Source organism: Mercurialis annua, linkage group LG1-X (genome assembly GCF_937616625.2).
Source record: "Mercurialis annua linkage group LG1-X, ddMerAnnu1.2, whole genome shotgun sequence".
Classification (NCBI taxonomy): Eukaryota; Viridiplantae; Streptophyta; class Magnoliopsida; order Malpighiales; family Euphorbiaceae; genus Mercurialis; species Mercurialis annua.
Window position 1 is genome coordinate 50,230,506 of NC_065570.1, and position 13,992 is coordinate 50,244,497.

Consider the following 13,992-nt stretch of genomic DNA (forward strand, 5'->3'; position numbering starts at 1 on the left):
CACGAGACTTGCGTTATGTGCTTTAGCCGAGAATTTCTAAATGAGTTGATTATCATTAGGATATGGCTTATATGTATGATGACATGTGTGTTGAGAATTGTTTACTTGAATGATTATATGTTTTGAGTATTGTTTAGTCTACGTAGAGTAGTATACTCTCGAGACTTATGGAATGTGTTATGATTGAGTAAATCATGAATGAATTGGGTTTTTTTTGAACCTAATTTTTATGTATTGGTGATGGCTATGATTTGATTATGTGCATGTTATGTGATTGATTGTTATGTGCATGCAATGGAATAGTGTGTATGAAACGTATAGAACACGTGAAATATAGCCATATATGACATAGACGAATGAAAATTCTATTAGAGCTTAATTCGTAAAGTAAGAATGAGACGCGACTACGTATACGATAAAGACTTTGCGAACATGATACGTATATCATGTTATTAAGAACGCGTTTAGATTTCTTTGTGCTTTAGAATGGCTGAGCAAAGAAATATGCGAGTGCGTGCAAGCGCACGGCGATTAAACGAGACTTTAGGAAAAGCCTTAGATAATGAACGTGTACCAGTTCAACCGGCGGATAGAGGCCGTGGACAAGGTAGAGGTCGAGAAGGACCTGTAACATATCAAGCTGGGAATGTGCAGGCACCAGGAATACCGCAACAACCCAATGTTGATATACATCAGTTAGTAACAGAAGTTACGGATTGGTGGAGTTGTGTGTTAATAATAGGACAGTAGATGCAACACCAGCATGAGAAGAGAGAAATTTTGATAGAGATCTGGTGTTAGCATACGTAAAACTGAACCCAAAGGATTTTGATGGATCAAGTGATGCGTTAGACTTTTTGGAAGAAGTCGAGCAAAATGCTCATAGACTTCAAGCTAACGAAAGACAGACAATGTTGTTAATGGAGATGTCGATGAAAGGTCCAGCCAAGGATTGGTTTCGACAAGTAATTGGACCAATAATGGGTCATATAACATGGGCAGAGTTTGTGACCAGATATAAGGATTTCTTCTTACCGTTTGCGGTAATCGAAGGTAACCGGGACAAACTGTTATCGTTAACTCGAGGTAACAGATCTGTTCAGGAATATGTTACCGAGTTTAATCGATTGAGCAGATTTGCTCCAGACTTGATGACAGATCGAGTCGGAGTAAACCCCATGTTTGTGAAGGGATTATGACCTCAGTTTATAGGACTGTTGAGTCAGAGAGACAGGAGTTTTGTGCAAGTTGTCGACGGTGTAAGACAACTGGAAAGCGCATTAATCCAATTTGGTAAAATTCCTAACCCCTCACAACTGAACGAAGTCAGAGATGAATGTTTTGGCTATGGAAACCAAACTTCAAGGCAAATAAGAGAAGAGAAGATAAAAATCTTTTGGAATAAGTGATTTCGCAGAGCCCTATGTCTATAGAAACTTACGATGGCGCCATTTTTATAAAAACAAATGTGTTTAATGAAAAAGGAATGTTTTATAAACACATGATTGTGCCCGGAGGCGATTTATGCCGGCATTGCATTGGCACGAATAGAATTGCATCACTACATTCATATTATGTTCACTATTAGGACATGCATCATGTACATTATGTATGTTGAAAAAAAAAAGAGTAATGTCATTGCAACTCTTGGTGATGAGAGAAGTCATCACACCGGTGCACAATTATGGCATGATTTTATAAGTGGAAAAACAAAGTGATTTTAAATAGATAAGTTTCTAACGTAAGTACGCTGAGACATTGGCTCTGTAATGTAAAGAAAGGAATAGGACAAGGAAAATATACCTTGTAAGGCCTAAATAAGGAGATATATTTATAGAGTAATGAACAATATGGTATGAAATATTCTGAGACTTAAATGGAAAAGTCTCCAAAGAAGTATTGATGATGTAGGAAAGAAAATGTTGGAGTGTAAGTGATATTATAATTCGAGGACGAATTATTTTAAGGAGGGGAGAATGTAATAACCCGGAATTTTGAATTATTAAATTAAGATATATGTCGTAATTTGGACGATCGGGATTATAAGAAGGGATATTTAAATTCAAAATGGAGAATTTAAATACGTAGGGAAGCCCATAAAAATATTGGAATCATAAGAAATTATTTTGAAATTTTTTTGGATAAGTATAATAATATGACAATTTTGGAATGACGAATTTCCAAAATTCATATCTTCCTATTCCGACATCAGAATTCGATGATCTATATGTCAAATCGAAGCTATCGACGTCCTCTTCAATTTTATGAATTTTATTTCATAAAATTTGAATGAAAAACAGTGCAGAAATTTAAAGAACAATGCAGCTCAAATCGAACCGCTGGGTTCGTCAGGATTTAAGTAATCAGGACTAAGGAAACGTATTATTTAAGTTTAAATTGAGAATTTAAATAATCGAGGAAGCTTATTAATATATTTGGAGTCCAAGGAATAAATTTGAGAATTTTTGGACGAAAAAGTATATTTTAGCCGGACTGCAATTGGACTGCAGAATTAATAAAGAAAATTTATTATAAAATAAAATAGACATCCCGAGATGATAATTTGGAGGTTAATATTCATGAAATACTATTCGGAAATTAATGAGAAAGTTTAATTTCGAATATTGCAAAAGTTACTTTTATTTACGAAATTGCCACAAGGGCAAACTTGTAATTTTGCCTAGACTAATAAATATCCTAAGTCTTCTTCCCCACTTCATTTCCAGCAAATTTCTTTTACCTCCATTGTTGAATGCTCTCAACTCACCATTTACCCTTAGCTATATTATTCATTTGTTATTTCTCAATAATTCCTTAACGAAAAACGTTGGAAATCACCCGCTAATTACTAATCTACAATTGCATGTAGGATCAAGGTATAATCGCTAGCTCAAAACTTTGTGTTTATTTTCTGATGTTTAATAAGCTTATATTATGTGTTTTAGTTGTTGAAATTTGTGGTTTAATTGTGTTTAATTCGGTTTTTGTGTATAGTTTTGATATATTCGGTTTGAATTAATTTTTATATATGGGAAATTAAATTAATTTTAATTTATGGGCTGATGTTAAATACTATTTTTATATATGTTTAAAAATGTGATATTCATGGATTAAAAGTGTTAAAAATAGTGGGTAATTAGTTTAAAGAGATGGGTTTCGGTTTTGAATTAATTTTTCCGTGAAATTAAATTATTATTTTTAATTTCTGGGCTGATCTACTTCATGAGGTTAAAATATGCTTTAAAGTGTGATTTTTGTGGATTAAAAATGTTAAACATTTCGGGTATTAATTTAATGGTTTGGAGTTCGATTTTTAATAGTTTTAAAGGCTTAAAAATCGCTTAAAAATGATAAATAAATGAATTTTAAATTTCTGGAAATAAATTGGTTTATGTTTGAGTTAGATGTTGGGTTGATGGTGAATAAATGTTTAATGGTGAATTTTTAATAGTTTGTTAATCGGGTTTAATTTTTATAATAGTTTAATCGGTAAAAAAATGTTTAAAAAGGGTATTTTTGTCATTTTAATTTCCGGACAGAAATTATTCATGAAAAATGTATGAAATATATATGTTGATTATTTATGGAATTTAATTGATTTAGTTGAGGTGTTTTGACGGATTAATAATCGGTTTTGATTATTAATTGTTTATACGGTTTTAAATTGTTAAAATTGTTAAAATTATGAAAAATAATTTATTTTAATTTTGGGGCTGCTGTTTTAGTATGATAATTAAAATAAATATGTTTTGGTTAATTTGATTGGATTATCCATAATTGATGAATACTTAAGAAATTAAAAGTTTCGATTTTAATCTAAATTGTGTTGCATGTCTATGAATTAAATGTGAGATCATAAAATTGAGTTGATGAGTAAGCTTAGACTATTTAAAGGATTGATTGATGTGATTTTCAATTGATTTGGACTTGATTGTCAAAATTTAAAGTTTTAGGTTTAAAATGTATTTTTTTTAAGAAAATAAAGGACCAATCAGTATTTTAACCATATTTCCAGATTATTGATGTGTATAATCTGATGTGAAATGATTTTGAGAATTTTAAAGAATCTTGATGATTTTTGAAAGAATTGGATATGTTTGCCGAAAACTAGAGTTTTTGAGTTAAATCGTATTTTTCCAAAGTTGAAAGGCTACATGGTATGTTAGCCAAAGTTTCCAGATTATATTTGTTAATAATCTGAGGTAAAATGATTTTGGATATTTTAAGTAATTTTGTCGATATTAAAATCAATTGAATTACGAAAGGACCTAAATGGTCAATTTTGAAAAGTTTGAGGGTATTTTGGTATTTTAACCAAAAGTGGAATTTAAGATAATACGGGGATGTTTTAATAAATTTAAATAATTAACCTTGAAGTGGAAAGTATTATTGATATAAGGAAATATATTTTATATAATAAAGTATATTTATGAAAAATGAAATATTTAAATGAATATTTCTGAATAATGGTTTTATGTGTAAAAAGAGATAAGTAAAGAAAAAATTACATGAATAAAATAAGTTATGAACTTATTAAATAAGAAATTATTTGGGGATTAGAATTAATTAATTAAATTGAATTAATATTGTATAGAGTTAATTCTAGAGTTAGGATTTTATTAATTAAGAGAATTAATATTTTGATCCTAACTAGATTCGACAAGTTGTCGAGCTATCGAGTCGGAGGACCAAGGGAATTAACGGAGTTGTTTAAAGGAGCATTGACGGAGTAATACCGTAGTTAAACGGTTTCTGTGAGTACATGTTTTTACATTTCGGTATTCGTAAAGTCTCATATTTTAACATACTGTGTGATATATGTGTTGCGGTGTTATATGTTTACATGCCTTGTATCGATGTATGTTTTATGTATATACTATATGTATATATTATTTTGATATAGAAAGGTACACACATAGTTTTGAAAATTATTATGCAATTGTTTATGCTTGAATGTGTGTTACATCGGTTGGCTTCGCTATCGATGTCAGGATTGTGTGCGTGTGTGTTACATCGGTTGGCTGTGCTATCGATGTCAGGATTGTGTGTGTGTGTTACATCGGTTGGCTGTGCTATCGATGTCAGGATTGTGTGTGTGTGTGTTACATCGGTTGGCTGTGCTATCGATGTCAGGATTTTGTGTGTGTGTTACATCGGTTGGCTGTGCTATCGATGTCAGGATTGTGTGTGTGTGTTACATCGGTTGGCTGTGCTATCGATGTCAGGATTGTGTGTGTGTGTGCTACATCGGTTGGCTGTGCTATCGATGTCAGGATTGTGTGTGTGTGTTTTACATCGGTTGGCTGTGCTATCGATGTCAGGATTGTGTGTTACATCGGTTGGCTGTGCTATCGATGTCAGGATTGTGTGTTACATCGGTTGGCTGTGCTATCGATGTCATGATTGTGTGTGTGTGTTACATCGGTTGGCTGTGCTATCGATGTCAGGATTGTGTGTGTATGTTAGATCGGTTGGCTGTGCTATCGGTCTCAGGTGAATAAGGTTGATCGGTTGGCTGTGCTATCGGTCCCTTAATATTTATGTATGTTGTGGATATGGTTGATCGGTTGGCTGTGCTATCGGTCCCATAAGATTATGCATGTATGATGTGTTGATAAGTTTCGCCATCAATGTAGATGGACGAATTTAAGAAATGTGGTTTAATTTAAAGGTCAACGTATATGGTTGACATTCTTTGATATTGAAGTCTTGATTGAAATATGTTATGTGTGAGCTTAGGCTTCAATTGTTTTAAAGATGTTTTCAAAGGATTTCGAAAATACATAAAGTTATTTTAAATATAAAACGGTTTTTAACTTTATGAAATATTTATTTGTAACGGCATGAACACACCAGTATATCTGACCCACGTTGTGGAATTATTTTTCAGGAAAGCTGGTCCGATTTTGATGAAGGCTTCCGAACGTTTATTTCTCGGAAGTCTACTTTGATAAAAGACTGTAAAGAAGGTTTTAAGTTCTAGTTGTCCGCAGTAGACTAGTATAGTCTTATTGTATTTAAATGTTTTAAAGCACATTTAAAACTCTGATGTTTTATCTCATCAGTTATTTAATAAATGTGTCATACGTCTCTTTTAAAAGCGAAAAATTTATAGTGTTTTTCAGGCTTGCTACGGGTTTCGGAGCAATCACTCCCATTCCCTAGCGCCGGTCTCGACTCGAGATTTCGGGTCGTGACAGTTGCCTCCCCCCAAAATTCACTAGGAACACTAACAGACAATATAAGTGACCTAGCAGTCTCAAGGATATGCCTATGTTTTCTTTCAGCAATCCCATTTTGTTCAGGAGTATCAGTGCAAGAAGTTTGGTAAATTGTTCCATCTAAAGCAAGAAGTTCCTTAAAAGCATGAGAAGTATATTCTCCCCCCAAATCACATCTAAAACATTTAATAACAGCTGCATGTTGAGTTTTTACAAGAGAGCGAAACTCATTATAAATGCCAAAAAAGTCTGAGCGACGTTTCATAAGATAAATTCAACAATAACGAGTGCAATCATCAATAAAAGAGACATAATAACGAGAGCCCCCCTTTGTAGGAACAGAAGAGGGTCCCCAAATATTAGAATGAATGAGATCAAAAGGTGCAACAGAAAAAGAATTACATTTAGGAAAAGGCAAAGCAGAGAACTTTGCAAGTTTACAACCACTGCAATCAAAAATATCATGAGTTTTCAAATCTCCTAAAACTCCTATAGACGCTAAAAATTGTAATCAGGATCTAGAGACATGACCAAGGCAAGAATGCCACAAATAAAACACAAAAGAAGACTGACTTAAACGAAAAGACGAAACATCCACACTAGGAACAGCAGCCACAATCTTAGGAGTTTTAAGCTGATCCAATATATAAAGTCCTCCTTCCCAATGGCCGGTCCCAATCACTTCCTGAGACTTTGGAACTTGAACATAACAAGCAGAAGAAGAAAAGGAAACTAAACACAAATTTGACCAACAGAAGAAAGATTTAAATTAAGACTAGGGATGTGATAACATTAGATAATGACAAAGAAGGTGTAATAACTGAACCAACCCCATGCAAGGGCATAGGTGTACAACTAGCACTCATGACAGGAACAGAAACTTTGGGAGTCAAAGAAGTAAAAGATGACAAATTAGGTGACATATGATTTGAAGCACCAGAATCTAAATCCAAAGAAGATATACCTGACGAACTAGATGAAAAACCTATTTGAGATAAAGTTGCCATGACATGCGACTGAGATGCAAGGAACTGCTGAAATTGCTCAACCATTGATGGATCTAAAGAAGAAGTTGCCAATACATTGTGAGGGCGAGGAAGAAGAGGAGGTCCATTATGAGGAGCTGGTGGTCGGTAACTCCATTACTGAGACTGCTGATGGGGCTGTTGCTGAGTATACTGCTGCTTTCCTTTACCCAACTTTGGACATTGTGATTTCTAATGACCTTTCTGTGTACAAAAATTACATTCATCACGAGCAAAATTTCCATATGGCCTGACTTGAGAATAAAAGTTTGGTCGTGGAGGCATGGCAAAGACTGATGGAGTAGAGACCATAGAAACTTCCTCTACAACAAAAGGCTTAAGACGAATTTCCTCAGCCAAAAGTTCACTAACAACAGAATCAACAGAAGGCAGCGGATGACGATGCATAATGGACCCACAAAGTCCTTCAAACTCATCACGAAGAGCCATTAAGAACTGTACCAATCTCTGCTCCTCTCTTCGTGTAATATAAGGCTCAAAGCCTCGTAATTCAGCAGATTCTGTAAGAGCCAGCTGATTCCATAAATCTATCATAGCAACATAAAATTCCTGAATACTCATGCTTTTGTGCTGCAGAGCACGAATATCAGACTCCAACTGGTACTGTTTTGCAAAGTTAGACTGTGTGTACAGTCTAGCTAGATGATCCCAAACCTCCTTAGCTGTCTCATATTTTGCTAACTGGGTAACTATCGAGTGCTTAACAGAATGTAATAATCTTGGAATTAGCAACTTCCCACTTATCTAACAAAAACACATAATCAGCAGTTGTGTCATCCTCAGACTTGACAAAATCACCCGAAATATAATCCCACTCTTGTTTACCCTTCAAGAAATTTTTCATCAAATAACTCCAATATGCATAATTTTTACTATCTAACTGAATACTAACTGTTGAAGCGAATCATCTCTAGTTTCAAGCATACTAAAAAGAAATCAACAGAAAACTAACAAATTAAATCAACGAATTAGAGAGGACAAACTCAAAAGAGGAGCAGAAAAGACTAACAACCAGATAACATTAATGGAAATATACAAAACCATTGATTTGAATAGAAGAATAAGATACAAAGGAATAAAGGCTAACAATAGAAGAGAAAAGCCTAAATTTCAGAATAATATAAGAGACATTTATGTAGGCAAAGTTCAGCAATAATAAAGAAAATAGCTTATATTTGACCACTACTTCAGGTCTTATACTTAACCATTACTTCAAGTTTTATATTTGGGCATTACTCTAATAGATATTAATTATGCTAACGGTGTTCAATTGTTAAATGGATTTGAAATTTACCATGTACCTGCCATCACTAGTCTCTATATGTCATTGAATTTCAAGGAAGCTCACTTGGGGTCTAGTGTTTCATAGATACCAAGGATGTAGGACTTAATTTTTTCAGTTTGTTGAAAGTTCCATTGTTTTTCTCAAGAGATCTTCAAATTTTGTGTCCAAAGTCGACTATTGGGAACCTAATATTCTGGTCTTTGACTTCTTTTTTTATGATTATATTTTGAGTTCTTTATATTCTGTTTAACCAAATGTGTTAATTTTATTGTAACTTAAACTAAGGATTTTTTTTTATATGAATAAGTTAAACTAAGGATTGATCAATATTATCTATATGAACTTAGCTTTTTTCATCAATTTTGAAAAATAATTATTTCTCCTTAACTTTTATATTAAGGCTTAATGCCTTAACTCCCCGATCTTTTAACCCTGTTTCAATCTTACTCTGACGTTGAAAATTGATCAACTTTACTTTATTTTGCATTTTCTCGTTTCAATTGTAAGGTAGCACGGAAACGGAAACGGGAAACGGAAACGATACGAAACAGACACGGAAAAACGAAAGTTTTTCAAAATGAAGGACATGAAACGTGGGGGAAACGTGCAAATAACAAAAATATAGGGATATATTTATTAAAATTTTATCTAAATATATATGATAATTAACAAAATAATTCATTTTAATATACTAAATATTTAAAATTATATAAATATATAAAAAATATAATATAATTCAACACAAATAAGTATATTTGATGTATTGTGGGCAATGCGAATGTAAAATTTATGGGTAACTAGTTAGATTTTTTTATTTATGGGTAATAATTTTATTTTTTTTACAAATTTGTAATTTTTATTATTTACGGAAACGGCCCGAAACGTTTCGTACGGGTGTCCAAGAGTTTCCGGTTTCCGAGACGTTTCCGAAACGGGAAACGCAACTTTGTCGAAATTTCCATGCTTCTTACCTCAATTATTCAATTTTTGACAATTTTTTACTTAAAGGATGACATCATTCAATTAAATAAATTCAAAAATAATATTAAATTTATTTTCATTTAAAAAAGTACAAATAAATCTTTTATTTTTAATAACTAACTAAAAACTATAATAAAATTAAAACTAATGTAAATTTTTAATTAATTCAACTAAATCTGAATAAATTTTAAACATATACAGTTAATATATGCTAGACATGGAGAATATTTTTGAATTTTTTTCAAATAAAAAAGACGTCAATTTAATATTTCAGGGTATAATTGAAACACAAAATGTGTAACAGAATAAAATTGGTAATTTTTAAACGGCGGGTAATGCCCTTATATTAATATAGCTGTAATCTCATTATAAAAGAGCATTTTGGTTGGAAAAAAAATCATATGGAATAAAATAATAGTTTTAAAATTCATGAGGAAAAAAATTGTTTGGATCGAAATTCATGAAATTAGTAAAAGTAATCAACTTTTAAAGGTATCAACAAGTCTAGAGGATTAGCCGATAAAAAAGTTAAACTTTGCTATTAATTGCTTATTATTATATAGTATAAATTGGAGGAAAATTTGGTTTAAAAATTTAAATTGAGTCCTCTAAGAAAATCATTTAAATTGACTAAAGTGGTTCACATAGCACCACCATTTTTTTCTTCCTTCTAAATAATAACGTGGTTTTTAGAAAAAAAATCAAAAACATTTTTAATGTTTAAAATATTTATCAATTTTATATTTATGATTTTTTAAACCATTTTCACACTCTTCTCATTTAAATACACATAATTAAAACAATTGAAACTTATTAAACACTTCAAAACCTAATTAAATGATTTGAAATTTAATAAAACAAATCAAAATTTAATTTAAACCTAATTAAATCTAATTCACCCGCCCGCTGCCACACACGCACCGAATACCACCTCTATAACCTTCGATAAAAAGAATTTAAAAAAAATTAAAAAAAAAGATTAATCGGTAAAGAAAACGGTACCACCCCTTTTCCGACCGCCAGAATCTATTTCTAGCGGTCTTTCCGCTTGGGAAGAACATATCTATTCTTCCAAAGTGGAAAGAACATCGATGTTCTTTCCAAGTTGGGAAGAATAGGGGTTGTTCACCCATAGGAGAACAACATGTTGTTCTTCCATGGGAGAACCGCTAAAAAAGATCGCCGGAAAAAAATTCGTCGGTCGGTTAAAAGCAGTGATAAAATATACTGGGTCGTTTTCTAATAGATTCGCAGAAAAAATTAAGGGTGCTTTACGAAATTTTAATTTTTATTTTAGTTAATTTAATTAGATTTAATTAAGTTTAAATTGAATATTGATTAGTTTAATTGAATATTGATTAGTTTAATTGAATATTGATTAGTTTAATTCAATTTTGATTTGTTTAATTCAATTTTGATGTGTTTAATTAGATTTAGAAATGTTTAATCGAGGTTTGATTGTTTTAATAAATATTTTAATTTTCAAATATTATTTAATTTTATATATTAAAATGAAGAAAAAGGTGAAAATGATTAAAAAAATTATAAATATAAAATTGGTAAGTATTTTAAACATTAATGATGTTTTTGAATTTTTTCCCTAAGGGCCTAGACATAAAAAAAAACTAACAGAGTTAGTGTTTGGTGTGATGTGAACCACCTTGTACAACTTCAAGATGATAATTGAGCCAATTTTAACCTTAAAGGTTTATTTCTTCTTTTAGTTTGATCGCAGAGAGTAAAGTAAGCCTTTTAACTTTAGATATCGTCCACATCATCCATTGATGATGGTAGGAGTGAGCACGGATCATGGATATTTCCAAAATCGAACCAAAAACCAAACCGAAAACCGAACCAAAAATATCCAGAACCGGAAAATATCGTTGACCATTGACTTTTCCCGAACCGAACCGTACCGAAAATTTTATTAGTACGGTTCTGGATCTTAGATAAATAACTGTACCGAAAACCGTACTGAACCGAAGTACAGAACTTAGAATTACCAAATTTTAAAATTATTTTATAAAATTAAATAATATATATCAAACATATTAGTCTATATATATATAAAGGATTGAGATTCCAACATGAGGAGTTATATTCACTAATTTACACCATTCATTGCAAAATGAATAGTGTAGATTAGTTTAATTAAATTTGGAGTTTTTTGATTTACATCATTCATTTTGTAATAAATGAACATGAGGAGTTATATTCAGCAATTTACACCATTCATTGCAAAATGAATGGTGTAGATTAGTTTAATTGAATTTGAACTTTTTTTATTTACATCATTCATTTTGTAATAAATGAACATGAGGAGTTATATTCACTAATTTACACCATTCATTGCAAAATGAATGGTGTAGATTAGTTTAATTAAATTTGGACCTTTTTGATTTACATCATTTATTTTGTAATAAACAGTGTAGATTTAATGAACATGACTCCCTCATGTTCAATGAACATGAGGGAATCTCAATCTATATATAAATTAAGAATTTATATTATACTTGTTTTTTATTTTAATAAAAGTTATATAAATTTGTCAAAAATTTAATAATTATTATATATAATTTTTAAAAAATTGATATCATCAATTGATATATTCATAATTTTTTTATTATTGGCCAAAATTATATAGTTTTAACAAAAATAATACAGTTTTGGCTTTTATAGTAGATAAAAGTACCTTATCAAATAACCAAAAATTTAATGTTAAATCGAATGATAACATACATATTGTGTTTTTTTTATTTTATTAACGTTTACTTATTTGTGATAGTTGGAAATATAAAAGCAATGTAATGAATTAGAAGATGATTAATTTGAAGAGTCAAAATAATATAATATAATATATTAAAGACCATATTATAAATAAAATAATATCCGTGGTTCTAGTGATATTTGTATCGAACCATAAGGACCGAATTCCCGCACTGAACCGTACCGAAAAATAGAATCTCCGAACTAATTATTGGTACGGATCCGGATCTTCAATTTTTGATATCTCCGGTTTATGGTTTGCTTTCGGAGATATGCCAATCTCCGGATTCCTCCGAACCGTGCTAGCCCCTAGATGATGGAACCCACATTTCACTAGACCTTACTTACTCCTCCTCGATGAGTATTTTATTATCTAAAAAAATTAGAAAGCTTGAGAAAACATCTTGAACCAGTCGAGTTGTTTTTCCATAATTAAGTAATGTATCATTTTTTAATAATTATCTGTGTTTTTTACCCCGTTAACTGCTACTAGTAGCTCAAAATAATGGAGCCATGGAGATAAATTTGTCATTCGTTGGGAGAGGTTTCTCCCTACTAAGTCTCTAAATGTTCTTCTTGTGGAAAATGATGACTCCAAACGACATGTTCTTAGTGCTTTATGAAGGTTGGTTTTCTGCATTTCAAATTCAGTAAATGGTTTTCGAATGGACGTATCCCACTGTGCGCGTAGCTTTTCGAGCTCTAACTGTAGTTAGGTGTCATTATATGTTCAAAATGGTATCTTTCTCATATTTTTTGTTTCTATTTATGTTGGAGTTGCGCCAAATAGTTACTGATAATCTTCCATGCAACATGCACAGTTACTGCTGCTGCAAATGCTCTTTCGAGCGTGGAAAATACTGGAAGATATGACTAATCATAGAGACATTATCCTAACAGAGGTCGTCTTGCCTAATGTACCTGGAATTGGTCTTTTTATGCAAGATTATGAACCAAATCTCTCAGGAATATTGCAGTGATATGTAAGTACTAATCTCAGGTGCTTCTATTGTGGACTTGTTAAGATTCAGTATTTAGATGACTATTTTGAGATTGCTGATTTCTTGCATTTAACCTTCACATTTATGAGTTGTATGTGCAGTGATGCTTAAAAATTTGTGGTAGCATGTTTGGAGGAGATGTCACAGTGAGTTACTTAACATTTGTTCTTCAAATGAGTTAAAGTATGTTGGGTACCATTTTGGACATTTATTGTTTTCGTTTTTCGCACTTCTGGAAGGTAGACAAATTTTTCTGAAATAACATAAGAGTAGAAATTGTAGAATAGATTCAAGTTTTTATGTCTCCACAAAATGTCTGATTTGTGTCAAAGAACCATTAGACCCATTGAAACACCAAATGCTAAAACTACATATTTTACAAAAATAGAATATAAATATAAAAATTCAATTTTTTTTTTGAGAAAAAAATTCAAAAATATTTTAAGAAGGCCAAATGTTGTAAAAAGGCCAAACCTTTCATAAAAGTTTCACAAAAGTCCTGACCTTTTAATTTTGTCGATTTTGGCCAAAAACAAATTATTTGGTCTCAATTGTGGCCAACTCTCAATTTGATTTCAATTTGCCTATGTGACGCCTATGTGGCGCCTATATGGCATGCCAAATATTGGAAGGTCGGGACTTTTGTGAAACCAAATAATCTATTTTTGGCCAAAATCGACAAAATTGAAAGG

General features: G+C 31.5%; 1 long non-coding RNA gene across 1 annotated transcript; it reads left to right on the forward strand.

Annotated features, from left to right (window-relative positions):
- Window positions 1-2,615: 2,615 nt before the first annotated feature.
- LOC130014617 (uncharacterized) lies at window positions 2,616-6,108 on the forward strand. The gene is made up of 3 exons (XR_007637706.2): window positions 2,616-2,876; window positions 4,655-4,754; window positions 5,891-6,108. It is a non-coding gene; the product is annotated as an uncharacterized LOC130014617 (long non-coding RNA).
- Window positions 6,109-13,992: the final 7,884 nt, after the last annotated feature.